The sequence below is a fragment of the Delphinapterus leucas genome, unplaced genomic scaffold (genome assembly GCF_059928025.1).
Source record: "Delphinapterus leucas isolate spDelLeu-1000000601 "Yukka" unplaced genomic scaffold, BTC_Dleu_Yukka2 spDelLeu_asBTCV2_sq67, whole genome shotgun sequence".
Lineage (NCBI taxonomy): Eukaryota > Metazoa > Chordata > Mammalia > Artiodactyla > Monodontidae > Delphinapterus > Delphinapterus leucas.
The window spans coordinates 394,306-410,316 of NW_028322276.1; the positions used below are offsets into that span (position 1 = coordinate 394,306).

Genomic DNA, 16,011 nt, shown 5'->3' on the forward strand with positions numbered 1-16,011 from the left:
GTGGAATATTATTCAGTCAAAAAAGGAATGAAGTATATGCTACAACATGGATGAATCTCAAAAACACTAAGCTAAGTAAAACAGTTAGTCACAAAAGGTCATATACGATCCCATCTACATGGAATGTCTGGAATAGGCCAATCCATAGGGGCAAATAGTAGAGTACTGGTTGCTTAGGCTGGTGGGAGTGGGGAGTGACTGATGAAAATGGTCTAAAATTGATTGTGCTGATGGCTGCATATTCATTTTAGTGAATATGCTAAAAAAAAAATTGTATACTTTAAACAGGTGAAACGAATGGTATGTGAATGTTATCTCAATAAAGTTGTTATTTAAAAGAAATGGTCAGCAGGAATGGAGCCATGGAGCCCAGTAATCCTTCTCAGTGCTGATCTCCAACTTCTGTAGCATCTGACACTGCTAACACCCCTCCTTACAGCCTTCTGTTCTCTGTGAAACTCCACCTCCTGATTCTTCATCCCCTGGACTGCTCTCAACTCCCTCTTCCTAGCCTTGCCCCGTGGCCCCATCCCTTGCTCCCATAACCACCTGAAAGTTCTGCTCTTGCCATCTTTGCTGCCCCATGTAACAATGTTTTTGGCTTCAGCTAACACCCACCCGCTGCCACCTTGAACCCCAACCTCCAGTTCTAATCCCTTTTCCAACTATTTTTACCACCAGCAGGACAGCTTTCAGAAACACTTATGACCACCTCATTATTTCTCAAATTTAGCTCACTGAAGTAGTAGTGTTCATTTAGGTGTAAGCTCCAAGCTAAGCACTCGACACAGTCTCATGTAATCCTCACAGCAAATCTAGATGATAGTTTCATCTATTTTACAGATGAGGAAAGTGAAGCTTAAAGAAATTAGTGCTAATCCACATTCTTGACAGTAAGATTACCTTTCTCTTTTAACTCAACAGCTTCCCTACAATTTCCTCTCCTCCGTGTCTCTCTTCTACTGACAATATCAGTGCAGTGTAAGTTACCTTACATTTGATTCTTTGTTACTCCTCACATTCCACAGTTGCCAAGGTGCGTCAGTTCCCTCTATTATGTGTTCCTACTGCCATTATGATAATTCAGAAGAAATCCTCACTAGCCCCAGATGACTGCACTAAACTCTTGGCACTGAAAGATACCTTCAGTACCTTTTCTAGTCCAACCATCCTTTTAAAAAAGATAACTCCTATTAGAAAACCTTAAGTCTTAGACTCAAAGCTCATTTATATGTTTAAAGGTCTGCTTCCAAAGATCACTATTTATCATCAATGAAACTAGCATTTAACATAGGTATCTTATGTAACTAACTAAACCCCACTTCACCTTGTAAAAGAGATTCCTTTTCCTTACAGACGTACCTTTCCCTGGGTCACCCAGAGTGCTGATAGCACTGCTGCCAACACAGAGTCCACGCTGACATACCAACTTTGCCTTAAACAAAAGATCGTACTTTGCTTATCATATCGTTCTTGGGAGGGTCCATGAAATAACTCTATAATCTATATACAGACTTTCAATACAGAATCTGTACGTTCTATGCATTCATGGCACAAAGCAAGCTTACGTAAGGCAATTGTGTTTTAGTTAATATTAACAGCTCAAACTTTTTCGTGAAATTTTATTATTTCTGTTAACAAAAATGTCACCAGCAAAACCAAATTAAACAAGCTCACAGATAAGTCCTCTCTTGAAGATTTCTTTTTCAATTACAGCTTGGGAATCACTAAATTTGAAAATGTCTTCTCCGCAAATGCTTTTTTTTTTTTTTTTTTTTAGTATGAATCCATAACATATCTTATTTGGAAGTTAAACAAACTCTCTAGTATTACTATATAATCCATAAGTTATATGGTAATGTTAATTATTCTTTAGCAAATCTATCCCTGTTCTTTAAAAATCATGACCTCAACCGAAATACTACCTTTGAATTACTTTAAGTTGGATTATAGATCTCTAGCATTGCTGAACTGTATCTAGAAGCCACACACATCTCTGGAGACATACCTGCACACAGTAGTTTCCTTCTCCACAATTTAGGTACAACCAACAATATGGATGTTCAATTTTCAAAATAAGGCATGAAACAATTCCAAGTAACTAGAATGCTGAACGTGTTCATCTTGTCCCCAAAATCATGTAATTTAAACTTGAAAAACCTCCACAAGAAATAGAAAATATCTATCTAAACAATGATCGAGAATAGAAAATATCCATTCACTCCATTAAAAGTCATTATTAATACTTAAGGAATCTGTATTAATCAAAATCTCACCACGAGCTTACAAATGTATTCAAGATAAAACTAAAGAAAACCTATGGAAAGTTGTAGAAATCCAATCTCTTTCATGACGAGCTTTCACTGTCATTTACATTGCCACCAAACTAACAAAAAAGACTGATGAACTGGTAATCTTACAAACTTTATAGACCTAAAATACCAATATTTAACTTTAATGATATAATTAATTTTGTACATTAACATCACAAAATTACTTTTCTACGATCGAATTCCCTTACCTGATTTTCAGTTTCAAACAGAAGAAACCCGTAAGTTTCTTGAAGTTCTTCGTGAGTACAGTTACTTGCTTTTTCTTCTTGGTAAAGAGTTTTGTACCGTATAAGGAGAGAATAATCAAATGTTATAAACATGTTATTTTGCCTTGAAAATTAACTTTTAAAAATGCATCATCTGAATTCCTCCTGCTAAAAGACTAATGACATTTATTATTTTTCTATTCCCTAGAATATATTATAATTACCTTTCAAGTGACTATTTCCAAGGATCTTTTATTTCAGCTGAAATGGGATAGCTAAAAAGAACTAGGCTTATATATCAAAAATAATGGGTCTCTTTCTTTAAAACTAAAATAAAACAGACACAGTGTGTACCAAGCACCTCACCTCATTTAAGAAAATGTCATTTTTCACCAGTCACTTGACTGTACTGAAAACCATGCTCAGATGCAGAGTCCAAGTAAGAAGTATGGAGAATTGAAACTGCCCTCTGGAAGAGAGAGTCTGAACTCAAGGACACTGTCTCAAAAACTGCAAAACACAAACAAAAATAATGCAACTGTTTAAGATAACCAAAGGATGGGGAAAAGTGGCACACTAAATATCACTGAATACTGATACAGGAAATATATCATCTATGATAATAGGAAATAATCATCTATTTCCTTCCTGTATGATTAAGACATTTACAATGTGTTTTGGCTACCATATCTGGACTATCTTAAAAGATCTCACATGTGAAAATAACCTAAATGGATTATAACTGAGGGTGAATGACTTTTAATGCAAGAATAAATCCCTTTTGGTTTCAAGCTGGGCGCTGTAGCCACACTGGGTAAAAGCAGATGCAACTGTAGTGTCAAGTTGGTGGTCAGCAACTGCTTAGACCAATTCTTCTCATTCTTAAATTTTTTTAAACCTAAGCCACATTTTGATAAACTTACCCTTCCTGTCTTCTCACCAAATCCCCAAGGAAGTCTGTTAGGTTCCTTGGAAGGAGCCTACTACTGCACACTCAGCAAACACATTAGAAATCATGTTTCTTTGGGGCTTCCTCACCAGCCTGTACATGTCTATTAAAATTTACTTCTTATGGGCTGTATTATAAAATCATCATTTTACAAAAATAAAACTTTATTACTTTTCTTGAAAGTGCTTTCTTCAAACCATACCCATGTGTTATCCCAAAGATGCTGGTATACCCCTCCCATGAGAGGCATGCTTCCTAATTGAGAACTACTGACTCAAGCCAGTAATTCTCTTGATTGAGCCCTTGTGTCTTTTGATTTTACCAGTCCTCACTTAGCAAGAACTGAGCCTAATGAGTTCTCATAACATTGAACTATTTGATTTGTTTACTCCTTTCTATTTACATCCTCTCTATTCTCTTTAACAAGGTTGGGGGGGCGGATACACACTGATTATTTGTAAATAATAGAGAGAATAATTTATGTAAGACTGGAAGTTTGGGCCTTACAGTATAAATAAGTACATTAATCTGGCTTCCTACTTATACCAGGACTCTGCCAATTACACTAGAGTTCAAAAGTTAAAGAAAACATAAGCTTTTTAATTAAAATTAATTTATGAACAACAGATTAAAAAACCCTAGACTATTACAGAAATCAAAACAAACATTTCAGTAAAATTCATTTGGACTAAACTGTCCTAATGCTTCAATTCCCAAGGTAATTTAAAAATGATTTTGATAATAATACTTCATCGTATCAAAAATAAAAGATTATAAATAGCAAGGAAAGAAAGAAAAGAGGATGAAACACTTAAGAATATTCTGAAGTTGGCACATCTGATCTATATCGATTGTATCTGACTTTGATTTTTCCTCAGTTTCACCTTCTCTCTTTCAATATCGGTATACCAGTGCTGTGAAAAATATGGATATTCTAAAGAGATTCAAACAGCAAAACACCAGTGATAACAATTTAAAAATTATGGCTTTCTTTAGCTACTTCCTCAAAACAAACTGGGAAGCCTATGCACTTGCAAACTCCTTTTACAAATAATCTGTACAGCTAGCTCAAATGCAAATCAGGATTCCTTTAAAAATTATAATTTTGGAAACCTAGTATTTAAATTTTTTAAAAGGCAATATAATATTTAAAGAATCTAATTATACCATGAGGCTCAATATTTGTGAAAGATGTTGCTTACAAGTGAAAGAAATAAAAGTTGTCATAGCTTTGGAAATGACCAATCTATGATTATCAACTTCCCTAAATTCTGCAAGATGTTAATAGATTATAAGTTTCACAAGTACTGAATACTACATATATCCCCAATTTTGAGCATCAACGCACAATAATAAACTGAAAACTGTGAGAAATAATGCAATTTAAAAGACCCCATCTAATACAATGTGGGGAGTACTGCTCCCAATAAAGCTAGGACTAATGGTAATGATTTAAAATAAACAAGGAGGAACAAGTAAGAAATGACTTATTTTGTACTTTTATACTGTAACTTCTAAAACCATTTATTTATGGTTAAAAATGCTTCCTTTTTATGTCAGCACTCTCCAAATAGCCATATGTTAGAAAAGTAATAATTTTACAGTTGGCAGAAGGAAAAGCATATCAAAAGAGAAGTTAATGGAAAACCACAGTAAACCCTGAATCTTTCATGACTTCATAATAAATGACCTCAATTATACTCTCAAGAAAGCACAAGTTTCCTGCTCTATAATTAAGGACATAATGAGAATTTTACTGATAAATCATTTGACGTTGTCTCTTCCCACACAATGCGCTTTCATTTAACCGCCTAAAACAAGCGTACAAAACGAGGAGCATTAAATAAATGGATAGTTTCATTTTTTGCTGAGCAATGCACATGCTCTAGTTTAACATTCAAGATGATCAGAATATTAAGAGAAAGAAGAGGGGGCTATTCCACAAAGAAATCTAAAGCAACATCTAAGAAGGTAACTTGAAAAGTACCTGTCTGTAAAGCATAAAGAGTGTCCCTTACTGTTTAAGTGATCAACAAAGAGCACATGGAAAAAACTGAAGTTGAATCAAAATGGCTCTGAAAACTCAGTTAATATTCTTTCCTGTAGCACCTGGCTTTGGGCACGTTTCTCTGCCATTTGTGGATTGGATCTTAAAAGTCAGGTCAAGCTTGGGTTTCCCTGGTGGCACAGTGGTTGAGAGTCCGCCTGCCGACGCAGGGGACACGGGTTCGTGTCCCGGTCCGGGAAGATCCCACATGCCGCGGAGCGGCTGGGCCCGTGAGCCATGGCCGCTGAGCCTGTGCGTCCGGAGCCTGTGCTCCGCAATGGGAGAGGCCACAACAGTGAGAGGCCTGCGTACTGCAAAAAAAAAAAAAAAAAAAAAAAAGTTAGGTCAAGCTTGACACAACAAGTTGGATTCTGCTCAAAGCGCCCTGCATCAATCTCCCCCATCTCAAAATCCATGACAGGGATACTGAGTGTCTGATTTCGGGACACTTTTTTCTCTCTTTATAACTTCTAATAAGAGAGATAAAAAAATTATAAACCAGCTTCTGATGCTATACCACAGGTATCTATTTTCCATTCTATAAGCATCTGGTCTGAAAGCAAATAATGAGATGAACAAACGTCAACAACTTAGGTGTCACAGTAATCTAACAGAATCTAGCCACTTCTACATCTCCCCCAGACTTACATGACCACAACTCCTGTTTGTGAATTAAGCAATAGCACTTATCAGAGACAGAAACACTAAGAACCCAACAATATGTGCCATTAAAGGCCCTTATTAGTAGAAGGCAACCTACACCTTTTAATACTCTCCATGCCTATATACTGTATCTCCTCTAAGTAGGTCATTTGACAGTTGTTGAAGGAACAGCCCATTCTTTAATCACCTAATCCTAAAATGTACTACCCTTACCTTTAAGATATCAAAGGACTGCCAGTTTAAGATATATACAGCTTTTTTAGAACACAATTTGGCAGAAAGTAACAAAAACTTAAATGGGCATACCAAATAACCATTCCATTTCTGGGAATCTGTTCCTCAGAAATATTAGCATAAGTGCAGGGGTTATATGTCCAAGGGTGTTCCATGCACCAACACCTATAACAGCAAAAACACTGGAGACAACCTAAATTGCCATCAATAGGGAAACACCTTGCACTTACTAAATAAAAACAAAGTAAATCTGTATATACTGACGTACAAAGATATCTATTGTATACTACTGAGTGAATAATATGTATTATCTGTCATTTTGGTAAAAAAAAAAACCATAAAAAATTATGTGTTTGGAAGTATACAGAAAAAGATGTAGAAAAGATGGGAAATCCAACCGTTAACAGTATATACACCAATGGTGATTGGGGAGTGGACAAAAAGGAGAACTTATACTTTTGCCTTATATATATCACTACAATTTAGATTTTTCTTACATAAGCATGTATTACTTCTACTATTTAAAATATCTCAATTTAAAATCAAGTAAAATAAATCATAGTTTCAAAGAAATACAAATAGAGGAGTGTGACAATTTCTCTTGAACACACACACCTTTTCTGATGCAATTTGCAAACTTAATCACCTATCAATTTTGGACTAATAATTATAAGAAATCTGTAGCTACTGGAAGTTAGAATTTTTAAAAAAGTCCTTTCATTTTACATGATCTAAATTAAAATCTAAAAAACTGTACTGTGCAGCTTTGGATTCATTAGTAATAGCTTATAGCATTTAGTTTAATACCCACTCTTCTCTGATATGAACCTTGTCTCGGTCTTCTCTCACAGGGAATGGAGCTGGGAGGGTGGTCTTAATTCATTTGCACCAAGTATACCCCCGGACTTCTTGACATAGTCCTGTTCTCTGCTAATGTCATAAATGCTAAAATGAAAAAAGAAAAAATTAAATCATAAAGTGAATAGTTCTATTTCAGGCATATCTACTATATAAATAAATGTTTACTGAGCATCTAGTTTGCATTAGGTACAATTTTGTAATGTTTCCCTTCTTTGTCAAGTCTCCAGAGCTAAAGGCTAAATTTGCTGTATAAGAAGTAGTAACACACATAGATTGAAGTGGTTTTCCCCCAATTCTTTAATTTCTAAAGAAAATTTTCTTCGCAGAGATAAACAGGAATCAATTTTGCCTCATTGAAAAAACCCTTTCAAAATGCACAGATTATAGAACCACACCCATGTTCTACTGGCTGGAAATAATAAAATCAAATAGAACACAAATAAAACCTCTCCCCACCCCTACATAAGTAATATTTGATTCACCCTTCATTAAACAAAACTATTAGTGATGACTATTATGTGCCTAGTACTATGCTATACCCTGCATTTTATCAAGACAAACGAGAAAAAGTCTCTATGATGAAAGCGTCCCGGTGGCCTGGAGATCTTAGAATGCGCTCACAAAATACTCCTAGAGTGAGTGTGTGACCTTTGGAAAGCAAGGGCTGTATCTCCTGGTGACAGTGGTCTCAAAGAGGAAAGCAGAGCTGGAAGTAAAGACCCTCCCAAACCAGATTACACTTGCAACTTAGAAAAGGAGTAGCAACAAAGGCACCATATTTTTAAAAACAATCCTCAGCTTCAGGAGCAGAGGAGGGAACCCTTAAGCCTGAAAACTGCTCTGTTGCATCCGTACACTGGGCTCAAACACATCTTCAGAGCTAGAATAAGATGAAGGCAGGGAGAGGGCATCTTTTCCTTTGTCCTCGGTGAGAAAGCTTTCCCAGAATTCTCTCTGCAGGCACCCCATTCTCAACTCATTGGCCAGAACTGAGTCACACGTTTATTCCTAAAACAATCACTAACCAAAGAGAGTGGAATTACCATAATGAGCTTAGAGTAACTAAGAGTCACACAGCCCCCCACTCTCACCCGCCCAAGCTGCTCCTGAAGCATGGGATCACCCCAAAAGCTAGACAAAATTGTGGTTTGGGGGAAGGGAAGAAAAAGGGAGGTGATTACTGGGAAGGCAGTCAACAACATTATCACACTAAGGTCTCAACAAGTTAGTGGTAGGTCTGCACTAGAATCCTGGTCTCCTGAATCCCAATTTAATTCTCCCCTCTTGACATAATGAACGATATAATCAATATTGCTACTTTTTCTAAAGAATCTTAAATATATTCACACAGTTCTACCTCAAATCCTTTTTGAAAAAAGGTGTACTATTATAAAACTATACATGCTATTTTTTGTAAAGTATACTGAATTTCTCAAATAATGAACTGCTTGCAGTTCCTCATGTGTATCGTGTTTCCACCTCTGCATTTGCTATTTCTATTGCCCTGAAAATGTATACACTAGTGCCCTTTTTTGGCTTATCATTTGAATACTTACTTAGATTTCAGGTATCAGTACCTCTCTGAAACCTTTCATGACATATCCCATCTCAATGACACTGGCTGTTGGTATCACTGGCTACCCACTGTATCATGTTCCAGATTCTCCCACATATCTATAGTACTGATTTCGTTATAGATTTTTCTTCCTGCCACTGGATTAGATGAAAAACTTTCTTGACTGGACCTTTATTTTCTAAATACTTTCTCACTCTTTTTGTCTAATTGTTGTGGCTATTCTATTTTTTAGGAGAGTTCTTCAGCTTTATTATCTAATCCTTTCTTGCTTCCTGAATAATTTCTCTCCCTTTTTTAAAAAAAGAATCTCTTCTTTTACGTAAGTTGTATTTTCTCTTTTCTTTTTAAAAGATACCACAGTTTACAGATACTTCTATTTCTATTCCACCCATATTCCTGCCCTGAGAAGTACTTGGTACCTCTAAATCCTGAGCCTTTTCCAGATTCTGTGGAGGGAATCGGCTTGCTTCTCTTGTTGGCTTACCTCTCTTCAGCCTTCAGCATTCTCTAATCCACTAAATCATTTAGTAATTGACCACCTTCTTTTGTAGTTTCCCAAATACTGATTTCATTTATCTTCTCCTTTCTCACTCTCTTGATCTTTGTGGATTTATATCTTTACTCTGTTACTATAATCTTAGTGGAATTTCCAGAGGAGTGTACAACTGGAGGTGTCACAGACATAACTGAAGTGTCTACTTAATGTAAGTCTTAATTTCTTCAATCAAAAAATGTGCAATATACCACCTACCATGGTAGCTACTATCACCATTATTTTTATTTTAACTTTTATAATTATGAAGACCTCATTTTATTTACTTATGTATTTATCACAGAACTAATTACATATCAAATCTTCAACAAATATTAATTTTAAAAGAATTAATTTTTAGTGTGTATTAACGCAATAACCATTTACTCAAATACATGAAAAGAACAGTCAAAGTAGATCTTCAACGATTTCTTTCAGAGTATTTATCATGGTTTATAATTACATAATCATAATTATTTCACTAATGTCTATTTACCTAATAAACCAAGCCTTATGAGGACAGGAATCATGTCTGTTTTGTCTACTTGTGATTACCCAGCATCAGCCCAATGCCTGGCACGCAGTGAATGTTCAGTAAATATGTATTTGATAATTAAATGAAAGAATAATACTTATGCAATTTAATCTGTTCCAAAACTCAGAAAAAGAGCTTCCCGATTTTTTTTATAAAGCAGTCAAATGCTAACACCAAAATCTGACAAAGAAAATACTAAGAAAGGAAACTATAGATCTCACGAATATTGATACTAAAATCCTAAAATATATGTATTGGCAAAGGGAATCCATCAGGACACTAATATAATAACAGAAGTCAATTAAGGTACATTTTAGGAATGTATGAATTGGTTCAATAAATAGGAAATCCATAAATTTAACTAACCACATTAACAGGTCAAAGTTATCATGAGGGGCTGCTGGAACATGGGATGAGGCAGGAGAGCCACATGTCAGACTGTCCAAAGGAAGTTACTATATACTTCTTTCCAAACAGATGACTTAGATAAGTTTTTGTTGCTGCACAGTATTTTTTTCATTTCTGTAGTATTATTTTGGCCATACTTAATCTACAAAACAAATTGATGCTTCCAAATAAAAGAAAGCTGTTCATTTAATGTAACACAGAAAAAATCCTACCATAAGTTGTTTAGGGGAAAGAAAAGCTGATAACAAAGGAGAAGTATGTATATATATACACAAAGTCTTAAGAACATATACTATGATTTAAACAATGGTCATCATCTGTATAATGCTTATCTGATGTTTTTCTTGTTTATTTGATTATGCGCCCACCACTAGATTATTAGCTTCATGAATACAGGAATTTATCCTTTTCCATGCTGTACCCCAGTGCCCAGAACAGTGCCTGGTACACAGTAAGGTTTCAATAAACATTTCATGTATTGAATGAATCAATCCATATTCCAAATCACTTCACTTCTCTACTTAAACCCTTAGCGGCTTCTCGTTGCCCCCAGAATACAACACACACTCCCTGCCATGGCCCTGTGAAATCTGACCCCTGCTTGCTTCCTCCACCTCACCTGATCCTCCCTCCTCTGGCTTACTACTACGGTCCAGCTACCCTGGTCTTTCCATTCAAGCTCTTTGCTCTTTTCAGGCCTTTGCACTTGCTGTTATTTCTGACTGAAACGCTCGCTCTCCTGTTTTGCCCTCGGCTTAGCTCCCTCTCTTCTTTGAGTGAAATCTCAAGTTATTCCCTCAGATAAACCTCCTCTGATCACCCCACCTAAAGTAGGTATTTTCTTTAAATCACTCATTACAACATACAGCTATTTTGTCAATTTACTTTTGGGTGTGTGTGTGTGTCCATCTTCCCCAGCAGAATGTTAAGGTCCACAGAGGCAGATACTCTTTGTCTTGCTCACAAAGCCCTTCAGTACCCAGCAGAGCTCCTAGCACCACAGTACTCAACGCTCTACCAAGTTATCTTTGGGTAGGTCAAGTACAGGTAATTCCTGTTTCATTCTTTTTACAGCTTTACGTATTATCTGAAATTTTACGTAAGCATAAATATAATCTGGGGAACTAAAGCTATTTTCATTTTGGAAAAAAAGATCTTCCATGGCCCTAAGTAGTAGCAAGTTAGTTTTTAAAATGAACACAAAGTAAATGAATGGAAATAGCATTTCCCATAAGCCAAAACAGTAAGAGACCCATAAGATAAAGCTTCTCTATTAAAAAATAGAAAATACTACAGAATGAGAGATGTATGATTTTTATAACAATTTTTAAGTTCTTAAAAATTTTTAAACTTTAAAAATTTCTTAAATTAAAAAAAGTCTACCATGTACAAAAGTTTAAATGTTTTCTAATGTCAAGATAATCACCCACAGAAAGAATAAAAACCAAGATACCCTTGCTATTATTTGAAGTGCAAAAGTCCATTTGGAATCACTGCTTTACAATTCAAAAGATTTCCTAAAATACTGTAAGTCTACACACACAGAAGAGTTGTAAAGAGTGATGCCATCTCTCTGGCAGTTCGGCAAGGGTTTCTCCACTCCACGCTCGCAGAATCCCATGAGTCAGGAGGCAGAGGCGCTCCGTAAACCCTTAAGTACATACAACCGTTTGTTCACCACCTACCTCGGCGGCCCCACCAAAGCTTCACTCCCCAAAGCCCCCTGAAGGTGGGACACCTAGTCCGTCCCTTCTCCCAGTCTCCTCGTCACCCAGTTGTCTGGCAGGCAGCTCACCGGCCAGGTGGGAGGCCCCAGACGCAGGTGTCTCCAGGAGCCCCTGGCTGGGTGGGGGTTAGGGCCGGCCCCTCCTCCTCACCTCATGGCGTGTGGCGGAGGGGGCTGTCCCTCTGCCCAGCTGGCCCCTCCGGCCCCCTCCGGCCAGCGAAAGCCAGTGTGGCGGGGGCGGCGCGGGTTGTGCCTTTAAAAGTCAACGAGGGCGGGTGGCGAACCGCGAGCCGCGCACACGCGCACAGCCAGGCTACCTGGCTGTGCGCCGGGTCGGGGAGCCGCAGTCTGGTCCGAGGGCTGGACAAGCAGAGTGTCCTCAGTTCCCTGTTTCTGACGTCTCCCAATACTCTTAGGTGGACAGTTTTATTGTTATTTTACAACGATCGCTCCAAGCTTCAATTCCCTCGAAGGTCTTGCCTGCAGGTTATTCAGTAACCATTCTGGATTGCAAGTCCTAGACCTAAACCGAAATCCATGTCTTTTCACCACAGTGACCCCAAGTTATTCTAACTCACCGCTGCTATAAAGCTTTCCCATTATTGTCTAGTAAACTCGCTGATTATAGTTTCATGGGGCTTTGCTGTGTAATTTACAAAAATAAAAGGTCTACTGAATATGGTTTTGGATACTCCATATATGCCCAGGAGATGCTGATACCAGCACCCAGGGTTGGGATGGGGTGCTTGTCCCTCCCACTAAGCCACACAGCCCTAACAAAACTCATGAAAAATAAAGTTGGAGTGTGTGTGTGCGTGTGTGCGTGTGTGTGTGTGTGTGTGTGTCTGGTGTTTGGCCTGATCTAAGGACGTCTTTCCTTTTGGCTTATGTTTTAACCAAGTAATCTAAGACATCCATATGCATTTCCTGGACCGTATCTGCACTTGCTAGCGGAAAACTAATCAGGAGCTCCTAGAGAATCATTGCCGCTATGGTATTGTACAAATAGAAAACATACAGGAAGACCTTAACTCACAAAGGAAATTACTTAAATTCATAAAGAATCACGTAGATTAATTACTATTGAAAATAGCAAAATCACTTTGCATATTTAACATATGCAATGGGAGAGCAACTGCCTTCTTTTTAAAAACTTTAAAAAATTATTTCCATTGCTAGGGGGAAAATTGGCTGCGGGTGGTAGTGGTGTGATGAATTGGGAGATTGGGATTGACATGTATACACTAATATGTATAAAATGGATAACTAATAAGAACCTGCTATATAAAATATAAAGAAAATTCAAAAGTAAAAAAAAAATTATTTCCATTGCTAAAAATCCCTTTGTACTATGATTTTTTCATTTAACTGTGGCTTACTTTTAGACTTAATATTCAATTTTTGAAGACCGAACATTTTCAAAATCCATTTCTACTATAAAAAAGATTTCTATATATCAGACAGATGCTTATAATCTTATATCATATTTTGTTTTCTTTCTTGCTATGCTGTGTAAAAAGTCAACAGATTCTTTGGAGAACATACTTTCCATATTCAAGATTATGCACTTTTTATTAGAATCACTTCGAAGTTGATATGGTGCCATTTTCAGACATCTGTATAAAGGAACCGGCCTTTGCTCTGGCTCATCAAACCACGTTTACTAATTTGTGCTTCAGCATTAAACTATCAGCCTGCAATGAATGGCTGCATTAAACTCATTACTGTATTTATACACTACAAAGATACTGTTAAGTAGTTTTGTCCTTCTTCCAAGAAAATCCTAAGACTAAATTTCTCTCAGGGTCAATTACATTTTAAGACCTGCTTTAGATTATTTTGATTATCACATATAACAAAAGGGAAAGTGACATCTAATCCATACCATAACAATGATTTTTTTTTAATCACCACCACCCCTAGATATATCCCATCACAAATGCCCTGGGCAGAGAATAGGCCTATTTACTAAAGGTGGCTCATAGAGAAGTGGAGGATAACCACAGGGTGAAGCAGGTGCTTCAACTGGTCAAAACAGGCCTCAGGAGTTGGGGTCTTGAATAGTTAATGAGGAAGCAGGTGTACCCAAAGGTTCTAAACAGGGTCTATTTCACCGTACCAAGGAGGGCAGAGTCTTTAACACAGAATATTACCAAGGGATTTAGTTATCCAATTAAGTGTTACTCAATTCTTAAGAAAAAACAGAAAGTATGCCCCAGACACTTCTTAGAAAATTCATAAATAAAAAGAGAGGCCAAATTTAAAAACAAAAGGCCGATTGAGTTAAACAATAAAAACCAAAAGCTAGTTCTTTTTTTTTTAAAAAAGATTTTTTTTAATGTGGACCATTTCTTTAAAAAACTCTTTACTGAATTTGTTACAATATTGCTTCTGTTTTATGGTTTTTGTCCCCCCCCACCCCCGCCAGCCATGAGGCATGTGGGATCTTAGCTCCCCCACCAGGGGTTGAACCCACACCCCCTGCATTGGAAGGTGAAGCCCTAACCACTGGACCGCCAGGGAAGTCCCCAAACTGGTTCTTTTGGAATAAGTAACCTTTAGCAAATATAATCAATAAAGAGAAAAAATTAAATATCAACAAAAGGAGGCTAACCACAAATACAGGGAAAAATTTCTAAAATAATAAATTATCACACACTATACCAATAAATTTGAAAGTTATAAAAATATAATTTACTAACATTGGTCTAAGTGGAAGAAACATCTGAATAGACCAATTACGATGAAAAAACTGAAAGAGTAGTTGCAGTCCTACTCCTCTCAAAAGACCAGTTCCAGAGTTTTATTGTCAAGGTTCACTTTTCACTTATCAGATTATCAAAAATCCACGAGTTTGGCAATGCAGTCTGTTGGGGAAACTGTGGGAAACAAAGGAAAAGAAAAGCAAAAGACCAGGAGAAAATATTTACTATGAAGGTTATAAAAGATTTATTTATACATTAAGACAAACAGATCAACAGAACATAAAAATGGAAATTCACAGTTTAGGAATTATGAATAAGTCAATAAACACATTTCAAAACACCTCCAATTTACAGACTTAAAAAAGCCAAATAAACCCAAGCAAGATAAATATAGATACAGTGAAACAGCAGAAAGCTAAAAACAAAGGGAAAAATATTAAAGCAGCCAGAGACAAGGAACTGAAAGACTGACAGGTGACTTTTCAATAGCAATAATGGAAACCAAAAGACAGAGGAATGAGATCTTCAAATTGCTACAAGAAAATAACTGCCAACCTAAACTGCCATATTCAGCAAAAACATCTCCCTTAAGTGATGGTGAAACAAAGACACTTTCAGGTAAACACAAACTAAGAGAGTTCATCTATTCTAAAGGATAGACTTTAAGCAGAAGGAAAATGGCCCTAGGTGGATGGTCTAAAAGATAAAACAATCAATGAACAATAGAGAAAGTAGCAAAAATGTGGGAAATATAAAAAAGGACTGACTGCAAAACACAATAACAATTCTAAACAGGTCTCCTTCTGTCTTGTAAGAATATTAAAAAAAAATTAAACTACATAATAATAACATGTTAAGTCATGAGGGGCTGAATAAAATTAAACTACTAAGGTTCTTGTATTATCTAAGAGGAAGGTAAAGATGTTGGTTATTTTTATTATTTTTTAATTTTTTTTTTTGCGGTACATGGGCCTCTCACCACCGCGGCCTCTACTGTTGCGGAGCACAGGCCCCGGACGCGCAGGCCCAGCGGCCATGGCCCACGGGCCCAGCCGCTCTGCGGCACGTGGGATCCTCCCGGACCGGCGCACGAACCTGTGTCCCCTGCAGCAGCAGGCGGACCCCCAACCCCTGCGCCACCAGGGAAGCCCTACTGGTTACTTTTAGATTTTGAAAAGTCAAGGATGCATGATATTTCTAGGATAACTATAAAAAGAGAAAAAAGTATAAAACTTC

At 36.9% G+C, this 16,011-nt stretch overlaps 1 long non-coding RNA gene across 1 annotated transcript; it reads right to left on the minus strand.

Moving 5' to 3' along the window:
* Positions 1 to 1,781: 1,781 nt before the first annotated feature.
* On the minus strand, positions 1,782 to 8,004 carry LOC149743826 (uncharacterized). Its single transcript, XR_016391708.1, has 3 exons — positions 7,244 to 8,004; positions 2,906 to 5,846; positions 1,782 to 2,595 (listed from the first exon to the last, which is right to left on the minus strand). It is a non-coding gene; the product is annotated as an uncharacterized LOC149743826 (long non-coding RNA).
* Between the last annotated feature and the right edge of the window lie 8,007 nt (positions 8,005 to 16,011).